The sequence below is a fragment of the Rattus norvegicus genome, chromosome 2, assembly GCF_036323735.1.
Source record: "Rattus norvegicus strain BN/NHsdMcwi chromosome 2, GRCr8, whole genome shotgun sequence".
NCBI lineage: Eukaryota > Metazoa > Chordata > Mammalia > Rodentia > Muridae > Rattus > Rattus norvegicus.
In genome coordinates, this window is record NC_086020.1 from 93054042 (window position 1) to 93081929 (window position 27888).

At 40.7% G+C, this 27888-nt stretch overlaps 1 long non-coding RNA gene across 3 annotated transcripts; it reads right to left on the reverse strand.

Annotated features, from left to right (window-relative positions):
* LOC102553210 (uncharacterized) lies at positions 1-27888 on the reverse strand. Of its 3 annotated transcripts, XR_010064173.1 has the most exons (6): positions 27429-27888; positions 23500-23596; positions 18056-18246; positions 15642-17737; positions 15240-15436; positions 1-195 (listed from the first exon to the last, which is right to left on the reverse strand). It is a non-coding gene; the product is annotated as an uncharacterized LOC102553210 (long non-coding RNA). The 3 variants fall into 3 exon arrangements; XR_001836625.3 differs by having other exon boundaries at positions 15240-17737; XR_005500777.2 differs by lacking the exon at positions 23500-23596 and having other exon boundaries at positions 15240-17737.

The window sequence follows — 27888 nt, forward strand, 5'->3', positions numbered from 1 at the left end:
TTAGAAATATTTTATTTCACAATATCACCAAAGAAACAAACAAATGTACTAAGTATACATTAATCCACAGGCTTTATTTTTTTTCCTTCCCATGGGTGTTTGGTAAATTCATCATAATGAAAAAGAAAATCAGGAAAAGAATATTGTTGTAACTTCCAAGGCTTCTTACTTTCATTTTCTCTGAGACAGTGCACCCTGAAAGACACAACAAGCATTTTCCTTTATACTGATTTTTACAAGATATAATCTGGGGGGGGGGTGCACGGGAGGATAGAGCAAGGAGAATAATAAATCTTTTGTACTTTTCCAAAAGCCACCAGTTTTATTAACAGAGAGTACCTGGCTATCTCCACAGCACACTGGCTTCTGTTCTGAATAGACAAGTTGAGCTGCCCTCCAAAGGCTCTTGTTGTACAAAGTCTTCAGCTGTCATTTCCAACCTTGGTCCTGAGCAAGTCCCAAAAGCCGTTCTCTATTTTTCATTGCTCCACTATTAAATTTATGTCTGTGTGAATCTCAATTTGGCCACAGCCAGTTCGCTATGCAGTCACATGCCTCTCTTCCTTGCTTCTTCAGTATTCATAACCTCTTTATAATGGTGTTATATTGGGCTTTGCTGACATATTTGGTGTCCTCCATAAACACAACATAATTTGCTTTAAAAAATACTCATTGTCACTTAGGAAACGCACCTGTGAGCATGTCTGTGAAGGTGATACTGGAGAGATTTAACTTAGTGGGGAAGACTCAACCAATACGAACACCACCATTACATACACTGGGGCTCGACTAAATTAAACATGCTGAGCACCACCACACCTCCATCTCAGCTTTCTCACTGTAGATGCCATGGGACCAGCTACCAAGCAGCTATGGCTAGGCCACCACAGTGCGAGATACTTACACTGCAAACTAAAGCAAACCTTTCACTAGTAGATTTTGTCAGGGATTATATCAAAAGAATGAGAAAAATAACTAAGGTGAGTACATATATGCATACACATTCTACATATGATATAATAGCTCCCAGGGGTGGGGAGTATTACCCGAACTTCATATGGCAAAGTCAATATATAACAAAGCTATCATGTAATCCACATTCATTAATATATAGTACAATGCAGCAAATAACCTCTAATACAAACACTTGAGACTGTTAAGATAAACATAATGGTTACATTTTCTTACTCAGCTAATTCTGAGATGAGACACATATAAACAGGTGTGTCCACTGATGATTCACACTGAGTCTATATCTTCTGGTTTTTATAAAGTGTTACCTGAAAATCCTAACCAACACACACAGACTATTGTACATAGTGAAGAGAGCAATGTACTCTGTATAGCAAGACAATTCTGCAAAGTTAATCTACCCTCATGGTAAAAGCAAAGTCTTGTCATCACTCAGTGTAAGTGCCAAGAGCTGTTGTAATATTTCATTTACATCTTTGGGAAGGGCTAACTATTTATTTAAGACTTAAAATTCAGGACTAGACCAGGTTGGAGAGCTCCACTGGGACCCTCAAACTCAGTGAGGAGGGAGGAGAGGATTTGTGGGGGTCAGAGGTGTCTGGGACACCAGGAGAGCATGATCAGTAAAGTCAACTAAGCAGGGCTCATGAGGGCTCACAGAAAGCAAAGCATCCATAGCAGAGCTTGTGTAGGTCTGCACTATGTCCTCTGCATATATGTTATGGCTGTCACCTTGGTGTTTATGAGGGGACTCCTGAAAGTGGGAGTGGAGGTGCCTCTGACACTTTTGCCTGCTTTCTGGAGCCCTTTCCTGCACTGGGCTGCTTTGTCCAGCCTTGACATAAGGGTATGTGACTAGTCTTACTTTATTTTGTTGTACTGAGTTTGGTTGATATCCCTCAGAGTCCTTCTGTATTCTAAAGAGAGATTCTGGTGAGTGCATATGGGGGAAAGGGAAGATGTGGAGAACAAGAAGGCATGGACATAAGGGAAGGTGTGGTCAGGATGCAAGATATGTTATATGGGGGAACAATAAATAAAATTTTTAAAAGGAGGTCAGGGCTAGAGAGATGGCTAAACTGTCAGAGCACTGGCTGCCCTTCCAGAGGACCTAGATTCTGCTCTAGAGGATCTGGGTTCAATTCTCAGTACCCATGGGAGCTCACAACCATCTACAACTCCAGTTCCAGGGAATATTTTGCCCTTGTCCTGCCTCTGTGGATTATGGGCATTCAAGTGATGCACAGACATACTTGCAGGCAAACCACTTGAACATAATATGTTTTGAATTTTAGAAAATTCTTTGAAAGTCAAATATAGCTTTTATCTAAATGATTTTCTTAATCTTTCAATTCTCTCTTTTTTATTGAATATTTTGTTGTTTACATTTCAAATGTTATCCCCTTTCCCAGTTTCCAGTCCAGAAAACCCCTATCCCATTCCCTCTCACCTTTCTTGTGTGAGGGTATTCTCCCACCCAATCACCCCTCTTTCCTGCCTCCCTGCCCTGACATTCCCCTATACTGGGGGGTCCAGTCTTGGCAGGACCAAGGCTTCTCCTTCCATTGGTACCCAACAAGGCCATCCTCTGCTACATATGCAGCAGGAGCCATGGGTCTGTCCATGTATACTCTTTGGATGGTGGTCTGGTCCCTGGGAGCTGTGGTTGTTTGATATTGTTGTTCTTTTGGGGTTGCAAACCCCTTCAGCTCCTTCAATCCTTTCCCTAACTCTTCCAATGGGGACGCTGTTCTCAATTCAATGGTTGGCAACGAGCATTCACCTCTGTATTTGTCATGCTCTGGCAGAGCCTCTCAGCAGACAGCTATATCAGCTTTCTGTCAGCACCCACTTCTTGGCATCAGCAATATTGTCTGGATTTGGTGGTTGAATGTATATGTGCTGGATCCCCAGGTAGGACAGGCTCTGAATGGCTATTCCTTCAATTTCTGCTCCAAACTTTGTCTCCATATCTTCTCCTATGAATATTTTTGTTCCCCCTTTTAAGGAGGACTGAAGCATCCACACTTTGGTCATTCTTCTTCTTGAGCTTACTGTGGTCTGTGGATTGTATCTTAGGTAATGAGAGCTTTTGGGCTAATATCCACTTATCAATGTCAACTCTTTTCTTCAAAATAAGATGCTTGAGATCAACACATAATATGCAATGCATCTAATTTTCCTTTGTTAGAACACTAATTAACAGTCACAGCAAACAGGTAGACTATAGCTCAGTGGGAGACCATTGAACATACAACAATGGCTTCCATATTCAGCAATGCAAGAAAATAAAACAAATGCTAAACAAGATAAGAATGGGAAGCTTCACCATTTACTTGGCGGGCTTGTACACTAGCAATGGCATCTCTCATTATCTGAGATATACTGGCTTACTGAAACATAGACAACTAAAACACAATTTAAAAAATGAATAATTCTTCCTGGTTGCTGCCGCTGCAGAGAGCTCGTGGGCAGCACCCCACGAGCAAACTTGAGCCTCGGGACCACAGGTAAGACCAACTTTTCTGCTGCAAGAGACCTGCCTGGTGAACTTGGGACACACAGAGGCAGAATTCCTCTAGGACCAGGCACTTCCTCTGTTTACCGGGAGTCCCACACCCGTGGATCCCGGCCCGCAGCAGCTCTCTGCTCCCAGACCCCGTGGGAGAGAGACCCCACCGCCTGGTCAGGTGGGCACTCCTGAGGCTGCAGAGCGGAAGAGACCACCAACACTGCCGCCCCTGCCCACATCCCTGGCCCAAGAAGAAACTGTATAAGGCCTCTGGGTTCCCGTGGGGGAGGGCCCGCAGGACTCCTGCGCCTGAGACACCGCCAGAACCTGAAGGAACAGACCAGATAAACAGTTCTCTGCACCCAAATCCCGTGGGAGGGAGAGCTAAACCATCAGAGAGGCAGACACGCCTGGGAAACCAGAAGAGAATGCACTCTGCACACATCTCGGACGCCAGAGGAAAACACTAAACACCATCTGGAACCCTGGTGCACTGAAGCTCCCGGAAACTGCGGCGCAGATCTTCCTGGTTGCTGCCGCCACAGAGAGCTAGTGGGCAGCACACCGAGAGCGAACTTGAGCCTCGGGACCACAGGTAAGACCATCTTTTCTGCTGCAAGTGACCTGCCTGGTGAACTCAGGACACAGGCCCACAGGAAGAGCTGAAGACCTGGAGAGAGGAAAAACTACATGCCCGAAATCAGAAAACTCTGTCCCCATAACTGGCTGAAAGAAAACAGTAAAACAGGTCTACAGCACTCCTGACACACAGGCTTATAGGACAGTCTAGCCACTGTCAGAAATAGCAGAACAAAGTAACACTAGAGATAATCTAATGGCGAGATGCAAGCGCAGGAACCCAAGCAACAGAAACCAAGACTACATGGCATCATCGGAGCCCAATTCTCCCAGCAAAGCAAACACGGAATATCCAAACACACCAGAAAAGCAAGATCTAGTTTCAAAATCATATTTGATCATGATGCTGGAGGACTTCAAGAAAGATGTGAAGAACTCCCATAGAGAACAAGTAGAAGCATACAGAGAGGAATCGCAAAAATCCCTGAAAGAATTCCAGGAAATCATAAATAAAAAAGTAGAAGCCCATAGGGAAGAGTCACAAAAATCCCTGAAAGAATTCCACGAAATCATAAATAAACAAGTAGAAGCCCATAGAGAGGAGACACAAAAATCCCTGAAAGAATTCCAGGAAAACACAATCAAACAGTTGAAGGAATTAAAAATGGAAATAGGAGCAATCAAGAAAGAACACATGGAAACAACCCTGGATATAGAAAACCAAAAGAAGAGACAAGGAGCTGTAGATACGAGCTTCACCAACAGAATACAAGAGATGGAAGAGAGAATCTCAGGAGCAGAAGATTCCATAGAAATCATTGACTCAACTGTCAAAGATAATGTAAAGCGGAAAAAGTTACTGGTCCAAAACATACAGGAAATCCAGGACTCAATGAGAAGACCAAACCTAAGGATAATAGGTATAGAAGAAAGTGAAGACTCTCAGCTCAAAGGACCAGTAAATATCTTCAACAAAATCATAGGAGAAAACTTCCCTAACCTAAAAAAAGAGATACCCATAGGCATACAAGAAGCCTACAGAACTCCAAATAGATTGGACCAGAAAAGAAACACCTCCCGTCACATAATAGTCAAAACACCAAACGCAAAAAATAAAGAAAGAATATTAAAAGCAGTAAGGGAAAAAAGTCAAGTAATATATAAAGGCAGACCTATCAGAATCACACCGGACTTTTCACCAGAAACTATGAAGGCCAGAAGATCCTGGACTGATGTCATACAGACCCTAAGAGAACACAAATGCCAGCCCAGGTTACTGTATCCTGCAAAACTCTCAATTAACATAGATGGAGAAACCAAGATATTCCATGACAAAACCAAATTTACACAATATCTTTCTACAAATCCAGCACTGCAAAGGATAATAAATGGTAAAGCCCAACATAAGGAGGCAAGCTATACCCTAGAAGAAGCAAGAAACTAATCATCTTGACAACAAAACAAAGAGAAGAAAAGCACACAAACATAACCTCAAATCCAAATATGAATGTAACAGGAAGCAATAATCACTATTCCTTAATACCTCTCAACATCAATGGCATCAACTCCCCAATAAAAAGACATAGATTAACAAATTGGATACGCAACGAGGACCCTGCATTCTGCTGCCTACAGGAAACACACCTCAGAGACGAAGACAGACACTACCTCAGAGTGAAAGGCTGGAAAACAACTTTCCAAACAAATGGTCGGAAGAAGCAGGCTGGAGTAGCCATTCTAATATCAAAAAAAAAATCAATTTTCAACTAAAAGTCATCAAAAAAGATAAGGAAGGACACTTCATATTCATCAAAGGAAAAATCCACCAAGATGAACTCTCAATCCTAAATATCTATGCCCCAAATACAAGGGCACCAACATACGTAAAAGAAACCTTACTAAATCTCAAAACACACACTGCACCTCACACAATAATAGTAGGAGATTTCAACACCCCACTCTCATCAATGGACAGATCATGGAAACAGAAATTAAACAGAGACGTAGACAGACTAAGAGAAGGCATGAGCCAAATGGACTTAACAGATATTTATAGAACATTCTATCCTAAAGCAAAAGGATATACCTTCTTCTCAGCACCTCATGGTACTTTCTTCAAAATTGACCATATAACTGGTCAAAAAACGGGCCTCAACAGGTACAGAAAGATAGAAATAATCTCATGCGTGCTATCAGACCACCACGGCCTAAAACTGGTCTTCAATAACAATAAGGGAAAAATGCCCACATATACATGGAAATTGAACAATGCTCTACTCAATGATAACCTGGTCAAGGAAGAAATAAAGAAAGAAATTAAAGACTTTTTAGAATTTAATGAAAATGAAGGTACAACATACCCAAACTTATGGGACAAATGAAAGCTGTGCTAAGAGGAAAACTCATAGCGCTGAGTGCCTACAGAAAGAAACAGGAAAGAGCGTATGTCAGCAGCTTGACAGCACACCTAAAAGCTCTAGAACAAAAAGAAGCAAATACACCCAGGAGGAGTAGAAGGGAGGAAATAATCAAACTCAGAGCTGAAATCAACCAAGTAGAAACAAAAAGGACCATAGAAAAAATCAACAGAACCAAAAGTTGGTTCTTTGAGAAAATCAACAAGATAGATAAACCCTTAGCCAGACTAATGAGAGGACACAGAGAGTGTGTCTGAATTAACAAAATCAGAAATGAAAAGGGAGACATAATTACAGATTCAGAGGAAATTCAAAAAATCATCAGATCTTACTATAAAAGCCTATATTCAACAAAACTTGAAAATCTACAGGAAATGGACAATTTCCTAGACAGATATCAGGTACCGAAGTTAAATCAGGAACAGATAAACCAGTTAAACAACCCCATAACTCCTAAGGAAATAGAAGCAGTCATTAAAGGTCTCCCAACCAAAAAGAGCCCAGGTCCAGACGGGTTTAGTGCAGAATTCTATCAAACCTTCATAGAAGACCTCATACCAATATTATCCAAACTATTCCACAAAATTGAAACAGATGGAGCACTACCGAATTCCTTCTACGAAGCCACAATTACTCTTATACCTAAACCACACAAAGACCCAACAAAGAAAGAGAACTTCAGACCAAATTCCCTTATGAATATCGATGCAAAAATACTCAATAAAATTCTGGCAAACCGAATCCAAGAGCACATCAAAACAATCATCCACCATGATCAAGTAGGCTTCATCCCAGGCATGCAGGCATGGTTTAATATACGGAAAACCATCAACGTAATCCATTATATAAACAAACTGAAAGAACAAAACCACATGATCATTTCATTAGATGCTGGGAAAGCATTTGACAAAATTCAACACCCCTTCATGATAAAAGTCCTGGAAAGAATAGGAATTCAAGGCCCATACCTAAACAGAGTAAAAGCCATATACAGCAAACCAGTTGCTAACATTAAACTAAATGGAGAGAAACTTGAAGCAATCCCACTAAAATCAGGGACTAGACAAGGCTGCCCACTCTCTCCCTACTTATTCAATATAGTTCTTGAAGTTCTAGCCAGAGCAATCAGAGAACAAAAGGAGGTCAAGGGGATACAGATCGGAAAAGAAGAAGTCAAAATATCACTATTTGCAGATGATATGATAGTATATTTAAGTGATCCCAAAAGTTCCACCAGGGAACTACTAAAGCTGATAAACAACTTCAGCAAAGTGGCTGGGTATAAAATTAACTCAAATAAATCAGTAGCCTTCCTCTACACAAAAGAGAAACAAGCCGAGAAAGAAATTAGGGAAACGACACCCTTCATAATAGACCCAAATAATATAAAGTACCTCCGTGTGACTTTAACCAAGCAAGTAAAAGATTTGTACAATAACAACGTCAAGACACTGAAGAAAGAAATTGAAGAAGACCTCAGAAGATGGAAAGATCTCCCATGCTCATGGATTGGCAGGATTAATATAGTATAAATGACCATTTTACCAAAAGCGATCTACAGATTCAATGCAATCCCCATCAAAATACCAATCCAATTCTTCAAAGAGTTAGACAGAACAATTTGCAAATTCATCTGGAATAACAAAAACCCAGGATAGCTAAATCTATCCTCAACAATAAAAGGACTTCAGGGGGAATCACTATCCCTGAACTCAAGCAGTATTACAGAGCAATAGTGATAAAAACTGCATGGTATTGGTACAGAGACAGACAGATAGACCAATGGAATAGAATTGAAGACCCACACACATATGGTCACTTGATTTTTGACAAAGGAGCCAAAACCATCCAATGGAAAAAAGATAGCATTTTCAGCAAATGGTGCTGGTTCAACTGGAGGTCAACATGTAGAAGAATGCAGATCAATCCATGCTTATCACCCTGTACAAAGCTTAAGTCCAAGTGGATCAAGGACCTCCACATCAAACCTGATATACTCAAACTAATAGAAGAAAAACTAGGGAAGCATCTGGAACACATGGGCACTGGAAAAATTTCCTGAACAAAACACCAATGGCTTATGCTCTAAGATCAAGAATCGACAAATGGGATCTCATAAAACTGCAAAGCTTCTGTAAGGCAAAGGACACTGTGGTTAGGACAAAACAGCAACCAACAGATTGGGAAAAGATCTTTACCAATCCTACAACAGATAGAGGCCTTATATCCAAAATATACAAAGAACTCAAGAAGTTAGACCGCAGGGAGACACATAACCCTATTAAAAAATGGGGTTCAGAGCTAAACAAAGAATTCACAGCTGAGGAATGCCGAATGGCTGAGAAACACCTAAAGAAATGTTCAACATCTTTAGTCATAAGGGAAATGCAAATCAAAACAACCCTGAGATTTCACCTCACACCAGTGAGAATGGCTAAGATCAAAAACTCAGGTCACAGCAGATGCTGGCGAGGATGCAGAGAAAGAGGAACACTCCTCCATTGTTGGTGGGATTGCAGACTGGTACAACCATTCTGGAAATCAGTCTGGAGGTTCCTCAGAAAATTGGACAATGAACTGCCTGAGGATCCAGCTATACCTCTCTTGGGCATATACCCAAAAGATGCCCCAACATATAAAAAAGACACGTGCCCCACTATGTTCATCCCAGCCTTATTTATAATAGCCAGAAGCTAGAAAGAACCCAGATGCCCTTCAACAGAGGAATGGATACAGAAAATGTGGTACATCTACATAATGGAATATTACTCAGCTATCAAAAACAATGAGTTTATGAAATTCGTAGGCAAATGGTTGGAACTGGAAAATATCATCCTGAGTGAGCTAACCCAATCACAGAAAGACATACATGGTATGCACTCACTGATAAGTGGCTATTAGACCAAATGCTTGAATTACCCTAGATGCCTAGAACAAATGAAACTCAAGACGGATGATCAAAATGTGAATGCTTCACTCCGTCTCTAAAAGGGGAACAAGAATAACCTTGGCAGGGAAGGGAGAGGCAAAGATTAAAACAGAGACTGAAGGAACACTCATTCAGAGCCTGCCCCACATGTAGCCCATACATATACATCCATCCAATTAGACAAGATGGATGAAGCAAAGAAGTGCAGACCGACAGGAGCCGGATGTAGATCGCTCCTGAGAGACACAGCCAGAATACAGCAAATACAGAGGCGAATGCCAGCAGCAAACCACTGAACTGAGAATAGGTCCCCTATTGAAGAAATCAGAGAAAGAACTGGAAGAGCTTGAAGGGGCTCGAGACCCCAAAAGTACAACAATGTCAAGCAACCAGAGCTTCCAGGGACTAAGCCACTACCTAAAGACTATACATGGACTGACCCTGGACTCTGACCTCATAGATAGCAATGAATATCCTAGTAAGAGCACCAGTGGAAGGGGAAGCCCTGGGTCCTGCTAAGACTGAACCCCCAGTGAACTAGTCTATGGGGGGAGGGCGGCAATGGGGGGAGGGTTGGGAGGGGGACACCCATAAGGAAGGGGAGGGGGGAGGGGGATGTTTGCCCGGAAACCGGGAAAGGGAATAACACTCGAAATGTATATAAGAAATACTCAAGTTAATTAAAAAAATAAATAATTCTCCTCTCAAAAGGAATAACAAATTTAGCAGGTTATGATGTCAGTGTAACACGTGGGATTTTCCATTTTTGTTTGGTTTCAGGCGTCTATAAAGCTATATTTGGAATTATAACCACATGAGTCCTGCACTTCCATTTGAGCAATCTTGGAGACACGTCTTAGAAGAAACAAAAGGGAGGAGATGAAGCTGGTGAAGCCACTGCACATAGCTGATTTAGCCGGATGGAAACGATGTGTCTTAGCGTTTCTTTCCTGTATAGTACTGGCTGAGATTAGCCAAGGAGAGGTAGGAGAAGAGATGAAAGTTTACAAGATAACAAAGATGTACTGATGTCATTCCTTCACATCTTTCTGCCCCTTCTCTTTCTCACTCCTTCTTTTCTTTTGCGTCTGTCCCTGCCTTTCTTCCTGTGATTCTTTATATCCTGCCCTGGAGGTCAGGGTAAGGCCATTGGCACCTTCTGCCAACCTACTTCCCATCTACTGCAAGCCTGTCTTTTCATGCACAAGAACAGCAAGAACCCCACCTCCAGCATTCCTCATGTCTCTATAATCTGAGGCTGGCATGCACATACATATTTGGCAAAAAAAAAATCAAGTTTACTTGAAGAGTGCTCCTAAAATTAGAGTAAAAGGTAATAAAGTGGACTAGATGTCCAACTTCTTGTTTGGACCTCCTCCTTGTCTTACTCTGGTTCTGAACACCATCTTAGCTAACTTGTGAGAGCATCAAGACCAACACCAGCCCCAAACAAGGTTTGGAAGCAGACATCTCTATTATGCCCCTTAATCTTAAGATCTCATCCCTCTAATGAATCCTCAATTCAGTGTCAGTCAAGATTTCTTGACACTGTTTCCATCCTGATATTTAAATTGAACAAGCTTGTGTGATTTCTACTTCATTTTTTTTCTTCTTTGTATGTAAAGGAGATCTTTGTTGCAATACTAAATGGTATGTTTTTCTTTATCTGTAAAAAAAATCATATGCTACAATATTGTTTTGAAATACATACATGTGTCTACAGCCCTACCCTCTGAAACATGTACAATGTCTTCCGAAAGCACATGCATACAACCTAAAAACCATTGAAAACCTCAACTTTTTTCCATAGAGAAAACTCAGTGTGTTTATATAAAATAAAGCATTCAGCATTGACACTGCACTGTGTGAGGGTCCATGAGCACATATTGTTGATCCAAAACAGCCTCCTATTAAGCCCCATCCTCCTCATGCTTCCTGTGAAACCTCATCTGGACAATAGGACTAGAAGAATATGTAGGTTATTAAGGTTATAACTTGTTCTGCTTAGTTAATGTAACTCTCTTAGAATAGTCCTTAGTATGTAGTCCAAACCTTGAAAACATCAATTAGTCATTTTTAAGATGTGTTTCAGATTCAGAGCATCACTAGTCAAAAGTACTTTCTATTCAAGATATTGACATTATCATAAACACCTCACACTCATTTTCTTGCATACAAACTTCAAGTAGCCCCAGAATTAGCTCTAGGATGCCCTGATCTCACTATGGATCAGTTAGAGACCTTTTGCTGGATTTTCAATTATTTTTTTAATTTTATTTTTCTTGGATATTTTATGTATTTACATTTCAAATGTTATCCCCTTCCCCCCTCTCCCATACCCCCTCCCTCTGCTTCTATGAAGATGCTTCCACTCCCACCCACCCACTCCTACCTCAACACCCTGGCATTCCCCAACAGTGTGGGTATTTGCTTTTATAAGCATGCTAGCTACATAACTCTTCCCTCTAGGGAATCTTACAGACTGTTTGACTTGGGCCCATGAGCCTAAAACAATTATAATGGTAACTCTGAAGAGAGTTACAAAGCATTGTTCACATCAATCAGTTTCTACCCCTGGAGCTACATTAAATCCCTCAAATTGCACAGTGCTTTACAGAGGAAGAGCAATGGAGTGGATGTGAGGGAGGCGAGCCCAATCCCTGTTACTGCACTCTTGTGAGCTAATGCTCCAGGGAATCTTTTTCTGAGCATTGACCTTCATCATTGCTTAGCTCCCAAGGTATGGATTATGCATATTTTAAATACATATTCTAATACCTCATGCTAGCCTCCACTCCCCCCACAGCCTATAATTCCTTAAATTGATTTCCTGCCGGCTTAATCACAGTGTACATGAGTAATAGCACTGAAGGTGTAGACTTGAAACCTTGCCTTTGTTTCTTGTTAATTTTGTGACAGAGGATGAAGTTGTTGTCAACCACACTGAGCCTGGGATTTTCCACTTGAACTAAATGAGGCCAAACATCACATTTATAATATAAAATTAGGAAGGAATAAGATGTACTATAGGAAATATGGAAAATAACCAGGCATACATTAAGCAAGATCATTGCTTACAAAGTGCCTTATAAGAATGGAGAGATGGGCAAGAGCACTTCCACAGGACGGGAGTTCAGTTCCTAGTACTCACACTAAGTGGCTCACAACCTCCAGTAACTGCAGTAACTGTGGGTCCAAGGAATGTAATGACTTCTTTTGGCCTTCATTAGCACACATGAGGCACCCATATACTTAGACACACACATACACACAAATTTAAAACAAAAATTTAATATACCTGTCTTATATAAACAAGATAATTTCCCTTTTTGGTTCCAACTTGGAAATATATTTGCCCATTGATACAAATGACTGAATACACTGTCCACAGCATGGGGATGTAGAACTCTAAAACTGAAACAAGAAATTTCTAACTACTGGATGGAAATGTCAGTCAGCAAACAAAGAATGAAGTGTTTTCTAGCTGTAGAGTGCTTTTCATCTGTCCTGAGAGCACACTGCAGATATATCTGACTGTTTACACCGAAAAAGAAAAAAAAAAGAAAAAGAAAAAGGAGGAGGAGACAAAAGAACGATAGGAAGGGGAAGAGGAGGAAGAGGAGGAAGAGGAAATAATTATTCTCCCAATGCCCTTTGCTAGCATAATCTCTGTTTATCTCTAAGTTAGCTTGAATACATTTCCAAGTTAGAACCGAAAAGGGAAATTATCTATCCTATTTTCAACACTAATATTTTAGAAAAATAGACCTTGAGAAATGATTACACGTTAAGCTGTCTTGGAAAATAAGTCAGGGAATAAAGTAACTGAATGTAAACTATTTTTAGAACCATTAACAATCTGCATGACCCCAACCCTTTCCCAATGAATCTTCTAATTTGCCACATGCTATTTTATACTTTTGTTAAGATCTCTTTATGCATCCACATTACTTATTCACAGCCAGGAGATCAGAGCCCTAAAACAGAAATCACATTAAATGCTGCAGACAGAACGTGGCAAGGCTGTAAAATTACCCATCCATAGTTATGGAGCTGTTATTAACCCTGTGGCAACATGCCAATTTAGAGAAGTTATTTAAAGTTGTCACTCAAAGACTGTTAACACTCTGTGGTCCCGTATTTTCCACATCAATTACACTTGATTTATACATTTTCACTTCTATAATGCCAAATATTTGGCCATTGATAGTTCAGCCTTTTGTAGTTAGTTGTATTTAAACAGAAATTGTACTTTATACTTTGACAATAAATGCATTGTATAATTTTATGCTCTTGTGTTGAACTTTGCATTGCTCCTCAATAGTCATATTCTTTAGAAAGCACCTTCGGGGACCTCAGCTGCTACTTCCAAGAGCCTGATTAGGTTAAAAAATAAAAATATGTAGATAGACAGACAGGTAAATAGGTCAAGTATTCTGTGTATGAATGAAGAGGGGAGTGGAGAGGGAAAGCAAGAACTATTGCTAGGTATTCTGTGATAATTGTTTTTGTCAACATACTTATTCAAATATATTCAAATATATTCAAGGAATGGCAAAATGCCTCATCAGGTTTGCCACATAAGCTTGACAACCTGAGTTCCATTCCCAGAGGCCTCAACAGAAGAAAACAACAGAGACCTGAAGTTGTTTTCTGGTCTCCATGTGTGCATACCATACTACATGAACAAACATACATACACGCATGAATGCATGCACGTATGCGCACACACACACATTCGCATGCACATGCACATGTATGCACATACACAGACAAATAATTAAAAATATGTGTTAACACACAAAATATTGAAGAAAATAATATATTTCTACACACTTCTTAAAGATTTTTTATTATAGGATAATTGAACAAATTTCTACTTAAAAAGTACAAAAGTGTAAAAAATAATATGCATGTACTCAATCTTTCTTGATAAATTTAAATGCTATCAAAGTGAAAAGAAAGAAAACAGATGCAAAGATTCAAGAAATTACTACCAGTTAATTTGTATCATAAACAAAAAAAACAACTCTTAAAATTCCTTTTGTAATTTTCTTGGTTTTATAGTAATTCTTACAAAAGTACAAGATAATTTTGAAAAATGTGAAAGCAAGGTTATACATTATGTTATTTATCATAACTGTATTGTGTATTTTCATTTACATATCTGGAGAAGAGGTAGGGCTATGAGGTGAAGGAAGATCAGAGCGAGGAACTGGCTGGTGTTCCCAAACAGGCCAGACCAGCTGTTTAGCAAGCACATTTTTTAGTGCAAAATCACATCTATTTGCTTACTTGCTGTCAGTAGCTATTGTAGCTACACACTTGAGTAGATATCATGCACATCAAATCATGAAGGATTTTTAATTCTGTTTTTTTTTTATTTTTATCAAAATATAATTATCTTTTCTCCTTCCCTTTCCTCCCTCCCAACTTTCCCATATACTCTTCCTTAATCTCTTTCATATTCATAGTCCCTCTTTTTATTGTTACTAATGTGTGTGTGAGTATATTGTATGTTCCTAAACATGTAAATACAACCTGCTAAGTCTATATAATGTTATTTGTACACGTGTATTTGAAGACGTGTGAGTGTGGGTGTGCGTGTGATTTTAGGGCTATTTGGTACTGGATAACCAACTGCTATGCTCTCCCCTGAGAAAGACTATTTCTCCTGCTCTCAGCATCTTTAGTTGCCTATAGTTCTTTGTATAGGGTTGAGGCCTCCTGGACTTTCTCCGTACCCACAACATATCTATTGGTTCATTGCTGTTCATCTCATGTTTAGGCAGTCATGTTGGTGGGAACTATACATGTGCTTCTTACATACCTAAGACACAATCTCAGAGCAAGGTGTTTCTTCCTCCGTCTCTTATGATTTTTCCATAATCCTTAGGTGCAGGAGTTGCCTTCTTTGGACTGGGCTCCATGACTCTGCATTTTGATTGGTTGTGGTTTTCTGTGATTAATGTTCTCTGTCCATTGCAAAGAGGACTCTTCTTGATAAGAGGTGAGGACTACGCCTACCTGTGGGTATAAGAACAAATCTTTTGAATATATGTAGGAATTTGCTGGTTTAGTAAAGTGTCAGTTCTAGGTTCTGCTCCAGGATCCATAACAGCCCTGTGTATTTGGCTAGGTTTCCAGGATCAGACATGATTTCCTTCTTATTGCGTGAGTCTTAAGTGTAATTATCAGGGTGTTGCTTAACTTTGAGCTGTGTTTGCTCTACCTTACACTTAGTGATAGCGCCATGCTTCCCACTGCTGTGGTCCTTAGGCATCATAACTAGGTAGGACTTTTGGCTGCTTCTCTCCTTTGGAATCTTGCATGGTGCCTCCTAGAACCATGAAAGCTTGTCTTCAGATAGTAGACTTTCAGTTAAGTTTTAGCTTAGGTCCTCTGGGCCCTGTGTCTGAAGTGCATGTTCTCTTCAGCAATCTACTTCCTCCTGTGGGGTGGGGTTGGGATAGAGTAAGGACCAAGAGCCATAGCAGTGGCTTAAAATGATTTGGGAGTCCCTTGGACACCCTGACCAACAACTCCAAAGTAGGCTTCTCATGCCTAGTAATAAGATCACTCTTACTCCAGCTAGGTGTGGGCAATGGTCTCTGTGACTAGCTAACACCTTCCCAGCTATGCTCCGAGAACTGCCGCACCATGTTCGCTGCTGATTTTTTTCCCAAGACCTACATTCTTTCCCCTGACTGGCTTTGCTAAACGGCTCTGCAACCTTCCATCCTGAGATCACCTTTATCACCCCCCAACCCCCCTACCCCCACACACACCCTACGGCTGGCTCTGCTGACTACCAACTGCCATGTGGCTGTGCCCTCTCTCTTGCCCACCTGAATCATCTGGAATGGAAAATACCAAACCATCTTAATATTTAAAATCTGACAGATGTCACAACCACTGGGCCTGGAATCTATTGTCCTAAATTGATCAGACGTTCTATGTTGGAACTCTTCCAGTGGAGGAGGCTACCACAGGCTCTAAACTGGACTAGCCAAGCTACGTGTTGCCTGTCTCCTTCCTCCTCCACCTGGCTAAAAAAGGCTTTCCATAGTGTGCCCTCCTCTTCCTCTCTGGGACCTGGAAAACCCACCTCCATATCTTCTCCCAAAGATTAGTTTCTGCCGTCTTTATTTAGCCAACCAAACAATTAGGGAAACTCGCCCTACACCTAATGTCTGGGTTTTGTTAGATTATCTTTGGCCTTTGGAGGGAGCATTATCATCCTATGGGCATTTTTAGTTGAACTATGTATGTGTATCTAGACACAGGCTTACATGTATAATAAGTGTTTATAGGCAGTTAATAGTATGAGTATGATATATGTAAAATAGCATCCTTCTGATATTTTACACTTCTCCTTCCTGAGGGAGTTTTTAAGAGGTAGTAGTAGTACACTACTTATTCTTGTTGTCAATATGCTCATTCTGGAGAGAAACCACGTAGCCTACAAATTTTATAATCTTTATAAAAAGAAATTTAGCAGACCTCTGGTTTAGCCTAGAAAGATTTTAACTTTTTTCAGTAATAATTGCTCACAAGTATTACTCTTTCATTTATTGCATCTTTTCCAATGCTCATACTGAAGGAAAGTAAAAGCCTAGTCCTATTCCTTTTGGTGTAGACCAAGGAAAGGGTTTAAGTTTCTAAAATGCTATAATGGTTTCCCAAACACCCATTGAAGCTAACTCACTTCACATCCTGCTCACTGCCCTCTCTGAGTCACCCCTCCCACAATCCTATCCCCATCCCCATCCCCTTTTCCTCTGAGTAGGTGAGATACCTTTGGGTATCCCCCGACCTGACATTTCAGGTCTGTAAGAGGCTGTGCTTCCTCTCCCACTAAGGCCAGACAAGGCAGGCCAGCTAGAAGAACATACTCCACATACAGCTTTTGGGATAGCCCTGACATGAAGACTGAGCTGCACATCTGCCCCATTTGTGTGGGAGGTCTAGGTCCAGCCCAGGTATGTTCTTTGGTTGTTGGTTCAGTCTTTGAGAGCATCAAGAATCCAGGTTAGTTGACTGTTGCTCTTCTTGTGGAGTTCCTATCCCATTCAGGGCCTGTAATCCTTCCTCTATTCTTCCACGAGTCTCCAAGTGCCATTCACTGTTTTGCTGTGGGTATATGAATCTGTTTAAGTCAGCTGAAGGGTGGAGTCTCTCAGAAGATGGCCATGCCAGGCTCCTGTCTTCAAGCGTAACAGCGTATCATTAATAGTGTCAAGGATTGGTACTTGCCCATGAGATGGGTCTCAAGTTGGGCCAGTTGTTGGTTTGCCATTACCTCAGTCTCTGCTCCATCCCCTGTGCCTGCATATCATGTAGACAGAATAAATTTAATGAAAATAAAAGGAAAAAATGTACCATTCTATAGATTACAAATAATTTCCTAGTAAGACAACATTAAAATTATATAACATCTGTATGATGGTAATTGTGTATGTAACACACACACACACACACATATATATACACATACATACATACATACATACATACATACATACATACATACATACATATATATCTATGTTTTCAGAGTTAACATTTGTTATTCAGAAACCAATTGTTGTGCTTTTTCCCGGGGAAGACTATTTCTCCCACTCTCACCATTACTTACTTACTTACCTGTAGTTCTTTGAATAGGGTTGAGACCTCCTGAGATTTCCCATCCATACAAGCATGTGGATTGGTTCATTCTTGTTCAGTTCATGTTTAGGCATTACCAGGATCATTCTGATGTTCAGGTGTCCTGTACATGTTCCCAGAAGATTTAGGCTATATATAGGCTTCAGTAAGGTAATACCAGTTGGCTCTTTCTAAAGACAAATAGTTTTAGCTATAGATGGGACCTTATTATTGTGATCTCCTGGTTGGAGGACAAGAACATTGCCAAGCAACTTAGAGTACATATGTCAGCATAGCACTGTCCAACTGGACTAAGACTCAAAATTCCTGACACAGACTCTTTGACTGAACATATTAACAATAAAACAAGTAGTGTGGTGACAAACTCAAATACCAAGAATCTTCCTTAAATATATCACCAGGGTTTGATATACATGATCCCTATGCTGATACATGTGCAAATTCACCCTACATATTGTAATGCACACATTCCAAATAACAAGAAAACTCAGAAAGCATCTACAGTTCAAACTCTTTGAGTGCATGTTTCTTTAAGTTAAGATAACATTTGATCTGAATTGCTCACCCAAATGGCCTTAGCTCTTAAGTATTCAAACAAGAAGACAGAACCCAGGTGTGATTTTAAAATTACACTGTTCCTAGAGCGTGATCATTTCATCTAGATAACTGACAATCTTTCAGAAATGTAAATTGGAAAAGGACATTTTCATGAGGATTTTTATTTGTCATGGAGCATTAGAGGGACATCAGCATCTGTACACACCTTGGATCACATCCAAATGATAATATTGATCAAACTAACAAGATTGTCTGGAAAATGAGATGGTGAAACTGAAATAGTCTGGCTGCTGGAGCCGAGGTCAGGGGATAGTTTTAGCAAATGTTTTAGATGTATCTAATGAAGGTTATGAACATTTTCACCGAAATCAAGACTCTGCTTTATAATTGGTATTCAATATGTAACTATTCCCTTCCTAATTTTAGTGAATTAATGGTAATTTCTAACCTTCACAAGAGAATTTGTTTTCCACTAAGAGTCTCATTAACAGGATCTATAAAAATAGGATTCTAACCAACTAAAAATAGTAAATGTTAATAGACAATTCTGAAACTTTTAAATGCATGCTGTGATATTAATAATAAGGGCTAACAGGTTTATCATTCATTACTTATTTATAGAGATCATGACTAAAGAGCCAGGAAAAACTATTAAGAAAATGTAATTCCTGTCTTTTAAAATAAATTCAACAATGTGGTAAACTGTGTGGTCAGCTATAAATTTCAAAAATATTAGGGTTTAATTATATGTTTTAAACTGTAGAATTCATCAAGTAAATATGAGATGTGCCTCGAATCAGTTTTAAGGGTACTTTCACCACCCTCGCCAGAGGTAACATGAAGAAAGGAATATTAGAATATTTTCTACTCAATATATTTAGCCTTTCAATTTCTTTTTTTCTTTTCTGTTTTTAACTCACTCCAATTCTTCTCATACATGTTTTTGTTTTGTTTATTGGGGGTTTTTATTCTTTCATAGTTTAGTTTTCTTAAACATGCCAGATGGATCATTCTATTAGAAATAGTAATAATAATAATAATAATAATAATAATAATAATAACAACAACAACAATAGTCATCTAAAAAGCTAGTCAGGTTAATCCCATCGTCTATAAATACTGTAATCCCTTGACTTCTGTAAAGTTGTTTTGGGCCTATGCTCTTATAACATCCAGGAGTTTATAGGCAATGCTTTTTTTTAAGATTTATAAGATTCTTATTAATGTGTATTTTCTACTTGAGAAAACATTTAAATCTCAGACCGTAAGTGAAATAGCTAAATAACAATTTTAGATACAGTGTGTAAACAAAGAGATGTGGCTAAAACTTTAATAAGCAAGTCTTTTAAAATAGGGTTTTATCAAATACTCCTAAAGTCAGAAAGTGTCAGGGAAGAAAGCAGAACAACTGAACATCGGTGAAGAAGATTGGAAAATGAAGTGATACAGGAAATCAAGCAAAACACAAGCTGAAATTAAATAAAAGTGAACCACAAACATCAATTAAGAGCCTGTGGTGATCAAACTTAACTTAGAAAAAAGGAGTACACTGATCTTCATGGATATGTGTTTATAAAACAAAAGGCAATGTGGGAAGTCAATAAATGGGGGACTATCCATCCACTCTGGCAATGAATGTCAGAGCGCTAGAGCAGTGCTTCAGTCACAAAACAGACTGCACAAGGAAATGGTACCCATCTATTCAGTAAATAAAAATATGACACATGAAATAATAGGATACTACTGAAGTCTGCATAAATGGGAATGCCTAACTGTAAACATTTATATTAGAAAATAAAAATGATTAGATGCAGCATCCTGACCTACATGAAAAAGCTTTAAAAAATGAAATTCAGAATAAATAAAAATAAATAAATATAACTATAAATGTAGAAATAGAATCAGGAAGTTGACAGTCAAGTAAAGTTGAAAACTCAAAAGTAATTTCCTTGAAAAGAACAACAAAATTGGTAACACTCTATTTAATCAGAATTTTTTAAATTTTATTTAATCTTTTTTTTATACTCCAGATTTTATCCCCGCCCCAAGTCCACCCTCTGATTGTCCCCCCCAATACTTCCTCCCCAACCCCTATCTCCACGGGGATATTCCCACCCTTCACCCCCACCCCAACCCCACCAGATCTCTAAACTCCCCAGGGCCTCTAGTCTCTTGGGGTCTCTGACTGAACTAATCTCTGACTGAACCCGGAACCTTACAGTCCACTGTATATGTGTATATGTGTATATGTGTATATGTGTTGGGGTCCTCATATCAGCTGGTGTATGCTGCCTGTTTGGTGGTCCAGTGTCTAGAAATCTCAGGGGTCCAGGTTAATTGAGACTCCTGGTCCTTCTAAAGGGTCGCCCTCCTCCTCAACTTCCTCCAGCTTTTCCCTAATTTAGCCACAGGGGTGAGTAGCTTCTGTTCATTGGCTGGGTGCAATTATCTGCATCTGACTGCATCTGCAGCTGCTTGGTTGGTTTTTCAGAATGCAATCGTGATAGGTCCCTTTGTGTGAATGCCCCATAGCCTCAATAATGGTGTCAGGCCTTGGGGCCTCCCCTTCACCAGCATCCATAGGGCCACATGGCACTGCAGGGTATCTTTATCTCAGAGGTTTCACGCTGCCCCCAAGTACTCTTAGACCCAGGCAATCCATGAGCCATTCCAACATGGCACCTTGATAAGCTGGTCCCTAGAGTCAGTTCTGGCACCTGTGGAGCCATATGAAACTAACCATAATTTATCTCTGATTAGTATCTCTCCCAGTGGCTTTCTGCTAGCCACTAACTCTCTGGTTCCCGGTAAAATCAAGACTCAACAAACTGTAACCCAACAATCAGACTTATATGTTAAATTCTCAATCCATAATACATCCACACAATAAACTCACAACCAATTGATAAGGATATAAACTGCCCACCTAGGTAAGATAAATTTGCCTACAGAAATCCATCCCCTAAGAAATATACATAAGTACCTTGGCAACTCAAGACCACCCGGATCTGGGTCATCCTTCTCCATCTCCATCTTGATTCTCCTTCTCGTTCCCCTTCTCTCCTACCTTACAAAAGCGTTGTCTCTGCCTTATTTTTCTTTTTTACTGTCCAATCATGGCCTTAAACTTACTTGTGCCAGCCCTCACCTACATATAGACATCAACTTACGGGGGGCAGGGAGGGCATTTCATCTAAAGTCCTTCCCTTTGAGGCCTAAGAGTCTTTCACTTCCCAGGTCTTCTAGAGGCTCCACTCACCTTCTACCTCTCCTGGTTGCCTGTCTCCATTCTTTCTGCTGGTCCTCAGGGCTTCAGTCCTTTTCCCCCACCCAATAACAGACCATGTTCCCCTCTTTCACACCCTGTCCCCTTTCCTACCCGAGTCTCTCCCTCCCTTCCCCCCTGTGGTTGCTTTCTTCTCCCTCCCAAGTGAAATTGAGGATTCTTTACTTGGGCCCTTCAGCTTGTTGAACTTTTTGAGTTCTATGGACTGTATCTTGGGTATTCTGAATGTGTTTTGGCTAATATCCACATAATAGTAAGTACATACCATTCATGTCCCTTTGAGTCTGAGTTACTTCACTCAGGATGGTATTTTCTGGGTTTTTTTTTTTCCGGAGCTGGGGACCGAACCCAGGGCCTTGCGTTGCTAGGCAAGCGCTCTACCACTGAGCTAAATCCCCAACCCCCAGGATGGTATTTTCTATATCTATCACTTTGCCTGCAAACTCAGGATGTCCTCCTTCTTAATAGCTTAGTAGCATACCACATTTTCTGTAGTCTGTCTTTTCTCATGGGACATCTGGGTTGTTTCTAGCTTCAACAACATAATGGAACGCCTTCCCCTGTGGCCTAGTGGGGTACCTTTTGGGTATATTCCCAAAAGTGGTATTATTGGGTCTTCAAGTAGATCTATTTTCAGTTTTCTGAGGAACCTCTTAAATTGATTTCCAGAGTGTTTGTACCAGTTTGCAATCCCACCAGCAGTAGAGGAGTGTTCCTCTTTCTCCACATCCTTGCCACCATGTGTTGTCACCTGAGTTTTTGATCTTAGCCCTTCTCACTGGTGTAAGGTGGAATCTCAGGGTCGTTTTGATTTGCATTTCCCTGACCACTAAGGACTTTGAACATTGCTTTAGGTGATCCCCAACCATGCTTCTGTTGTATATTCTCTGTTTAGTACTATATCTCATTTTTTGATCGGGTTGTTTGGTTTTTTTTTTGGTGGTTAACTTTTTGAGTTCCTTGTAAATTTTGAATATTAGCCCTCTGTTGGATGTGAGGTCAGTGAAGTTTTTTTCCCCAATATGTAGATTGCTGATTTTTCCTATTGACTAGAATGGGGAACAAGTAATTGCCAACATTAACACTGAAACAATGGTAGCTAAAGATCTTGAAGACCTAAAAAGAAGATGGGGGCATTAGACAATGGTAGTGTGTGTTTGTATTACGATGTCATCCTTCACATGGGGTATAAAGTCACTGAATAGGAATAATTAGCTATGCTTTAAGAGTGAGGAAGCTGGAGTTAAGAACTTACAGTTAACTTTTGAAAGTTCTCATGGGCAAAAAAAAAAAAGATATTTGTTTGAAGCCACTTTTCATTTGGCTCCAAAGCACCTGCTCTTAGATAATATGTTGCTACAGTGACATTAATTGAATATATTTTAGTTTGTTTGTAAAACAACATTGTATATTTTTAATTAGCTGAAATGTTTCCATCATATTTTTGAAATGCCTTAAAGATGTAGAACAATGATTTGTAGCTTAACACTTCTGGGAAAGCAATGTAATTGATGAGAAAGAAAGCAAAATTTGGGTAAGATAAAAATAAGCATACCCCTAGCAACGGGCAAAGAGATACCTTGTGTTGTTTTTACATCAGTCAGGGAGAGAGTAGATGGCAGTCCTTTGTTCATCCTATCTTGATGCCTGGTTTGGTGACCAAAGCTGCCTCATGCCTAGAACTCATAAAAATCAAATCAAATTAAATCCAAGCAACCCAGAGTAGGAAGAGAAATAGAGACCAGTGGACTACCGTGCTATCTACAGACCTGTCCTCCAGTTCATAGCACAGATCTAGCCCTCTAGAGGGTAGTATACAGAGAACAAAAAACGACCTGGAAAAGTAGGTCACGTGACTGCTTCCATCTTGGTGAGGTTAGCAGCCAAGATGGCTGCCATTCACACACGCGTTCTATCTCAGTGAGGTCGATGTGCAATCAAGTAACAGAACAAGGAATTAAAAACAAACACGCAAATACAAAACCTTTCAGGGGTTAAAGAAATAAAAGGAAGTTGGCACAGGAGGGGCATAGATACTTGATTGCCACCACGCCTTGTAGCATAGATGGAGGACGTTACCCAGGACCTGCCATGGTCAGATTAAAGTGGGAGCCACCACAATGTCCGAGTACCTGGTGGTCAGATGAGGAAGAAAAAGAAGTGGACCAGCTTGAGCAGTGTGGAGAGAGACTGAACTGGAATCTCAAGGATGAAAAGAAGTAGCCTGCTGTGAGTGACCAGCTCCACTACCTTGGACCATAGTTAGGTTCCAGCCAGAGTGGCTACTGAGGGCCACATCTGAGTCAATGGCATGGATCAGTGTGAATTTTTTGGCCGATATTACCACTAGAGAAGATGGGGACATCCCTGGTAGGGGTAGTCACAGGGGACCACGTGGATGTCCAGCAACTGTGCAGAACTGGCTCTACTCCTTACTGGCTATGGTGCTCTGGAGAGCTGGCCCCACATTTCACCAGAGGCAGCACCATACCTTACCTGGACAGCACAGGGGAGATGGCCCTGGTGGCTACAATATAGTTGAGTTGGCCTCAGGGTGGGAGTGTGTGAGAGCTGAACACATGCACACGCGCGCGTGCGCACACACACACACACACACACACACACACACACACACACACACACACACACACTTATCTGCCCTAGGGTAGCATGGGTACGGAGGTGATCTTCCCTTCCGTTTCTCACCACCTCTAGCAGTCAGAGAGTTGCTCACAGGGTGGTGAGCTCCTGAGATCCATACCTGTGCCTCACCAAATGTAGCACTAAGGAGGGCAATCCCTGTACCTCATCTAAATAGCACCACAGAGCTGACCATTCTGGTGCTGGGAGGGGGTGAACCAGCCCCAAGGGCAAAGCACAGGAGAGCTCACCCTCCTTTTGTCTGCTTTGAGGTAGCATGGGTGCTTGGGTGATGCCCCTCCCTCCCCTTACAATCTGCAGCAGAGATTGACCCCAAGGTCATGAGATTGGGTGTCCCTGTCCATTGCCAGCTCCAGCATTGGGAGAGTGGACCCTGGTCAAGGAGGAGCAGGTGAGTCAGCCAAGACAGAGCAAGGGAGAGCTGGCCCTGCCACCCCTCTGGGATGACATGGGGTGTGGATATAAATACCACCCCGAACCTCTCCTCTCCACCTGCAGTAACCAGGAGAGTAGGTCTTACTCCTCACCTGGGAAACACAATGGAGCTGGCCCTGATGAGGAAGGCACAGGGGAGGCATCTCCAAGAATAGGAGATGCAGGAGAACAAGGCAAGGCTGCAGCACTTGGGAGAGACAAGGCTCCATACCTTGACAGGGCCACACTGGAGCTGGCTCTGGAAGCCTGGATGCCTGTGAGCTAGCCCTAAGGGCTAGAGAGCATTGCCTCCTGCCAATGGTGGCATTGTGCTGCCTAGCCTGAGCAGTTCTGGAGAGCTCTCAACTGGTGGCGCAAATAAGAAAAAGAAGGTTAAAAAAAAAAAAGAAAAGAAAAAGAAGGTAGATAAACAGCTCAGCTACCATCCATGCACAGATCCCAGCCTTTGAATTGGCCCACCCCAAATTCTACATTATCTGTGAACTGTTATGACAAGTGAAATAGCCACCATTGTTATTCCAAAGCTGCAAGATCTCCATAATACAGGACAAGAACAGGATAACTAGGAAAAGTCTGGATATTGATGGTATTACGAAAAGCCAGAGATCTCGAGGCAGATCAATGACTCACTGTACATGCGCAAGTGAAGATGTGTGGACAAAGGAGAATACTATGGGGACACACTGTGACATACTACAATTTCCAAGATGAGATCTTCAGTAGTGGTGGTGGTAGCTCTGTGTGTGTGTGTGTGTGTGTGTGTGTGTGTGTGTGTGTGTGTGTGTGTGTGACAAATAATAAATAAGGAAGGGAGGGATCTGGGAGGGGAAGGGAATGGGGGTAGGGGGAGAGGGGAACATGATCTGCTATTGGGAAGGCAGGGAGGACTGAAGCCCTGAGGGCCAGCAGAAAGAATGGAAACAGGTGACCTCAAGAGGAAGGAGGTTGTCAGGACACCCCGGAATGTACCAGAGACCTGGGAGAACAGCAGGGATGGAAATGGAGAAGTGCCTGAGGAAAAGAAGTCCAAAGTGGGATCCAGCTCAAGGGGAGGCCTCAAGGCCTGATACTATTACTGAGGCTATGGGGCACTCACAAAAAGAGACCTATCACAACTGCCCTCCAAAAGATCCAACAAGCAACTGAGTCAGATGCAGATATGTGCACCCAACCAATGAACTGCTGACACCTGTGGTTGAATTAGGGAAAATCTGGAGGAAGCTGAGGAGGAAGTCGACCCTGTAAGAGGACCAGCAGTCTCAATTAACCTGGATCACCGAGAGCTCTCAGACACTGGATCACCGAATCAGGCAGCATACACCACTGAGATAAGGCCTCCAACACATATACAGAAGAGGACTTCTGGGTCTGAGTTCAGTCAGAGAAGATGCACCTAACCCTCAAGAGACTGGAGGCCCCAAGGAGTTTAGAGATCTGGTGGGGTGGATGGGGTGGGGACATTCTGGGGGGTGGGGGAGGCGCAGAGAGGAGGTACAGGATGTGTAACAGTCAAAAGGTGGACCAAGAGGGGAATAAAATCTGGAGTGTAAAAATAAATAAGTAAATAAACTATAAAATAAACATAACATAAAATGTGATGCAACCAAGTAGAGTGGCTATCACAATATATTCTGAATTATCTGGGTCAGGAGACATATTTTATACCCATTAATATTAATTGTGTTAAATGCTCTTTTTACACACAAACATATTAAACATACATACTATGCATAGCCTAAGTGCACTTGATGATGTTGATGAAATAAAACTATTATCAAGTGATTCATACTGAAAATGAAATTAAATTAATTAAATTTTCTAAAGTATCAGACAAAACTCAAATAATGTCAGTTTCTAATCTTTAGTAAAGTGCTTTGTGATGAAGGAGCAATGACAAACGTTTCCATGGAGACCGTATTGTATCTCTACCTTATATCGAGATGGTTTATAAACAAATTAAAATAAATTAAAAATATTGCAGATATTCAAATACTCAAAACAAGAATTTCTTTGTTTTTCTTTCTTTTCTTTTCTTTTTTTTTGGGGGGGGGATTATTAGGGATTCAACTTCGGTCCTAAGACATATAAAGCAAGCACTCTACAAGTAAGCTATAGTCACAGTTCTAAAGGCTTCTTTTCACATTAGAAAATTCATTTCAGTGCTTATGGGTAATCAAAGGTGGGTAACTGGAACATGAATATCGGTAAACTCTTTCTGGATTTCAAAACGAAGAAAGCCCAGAGTGGCAGTTATGTGGCAGTTTAACAAAGTACCTGGTCCACATCAGAAAAGAAAGGCCGTAGACTCCAAGAAGAAATTCTCCATGGACTTTCAGGCACAACACTGCCCATAAAGCACGTTACAAAGTGGCATGACTTAGGATGATTAATAAATATCAAGGTAACTTTTACCTTTAGTTTTGTTGAGATTCGTCCACAGCAAAGTCTTGACAATAGAATTTTAGGAAAGAAATTCTGCAGGCAAGTATCTTGGGTAAACTAGAGATGTAAAAATTTGAATATCCTTGAGCAGTCCTGAGTTCTAAACTGAAGTAAAAGATCCAGTCAATTCTGAAATGAACATCATCAAAATAATAATACATTTTATTTAGGGTTGACTTAGACCTGAGATATTTATTCAAATACAGAAAATCTTTGGATAGCTACATACAGAAGGATATAAATAATGTACAGTGTACTGATATCAAGTCAGCCTGTAGGTTAATAACACAAGGAAAAGTGATCAGAGGATTATATATAAACATAGCTGACACCAATAATATGAAATTAAATTATACCTCACATCATTTGAAAAGGAAAGGTAGCCATACCAACAACTGCAAAATCAAGAGTTGCAAAATCAGAGTTAATC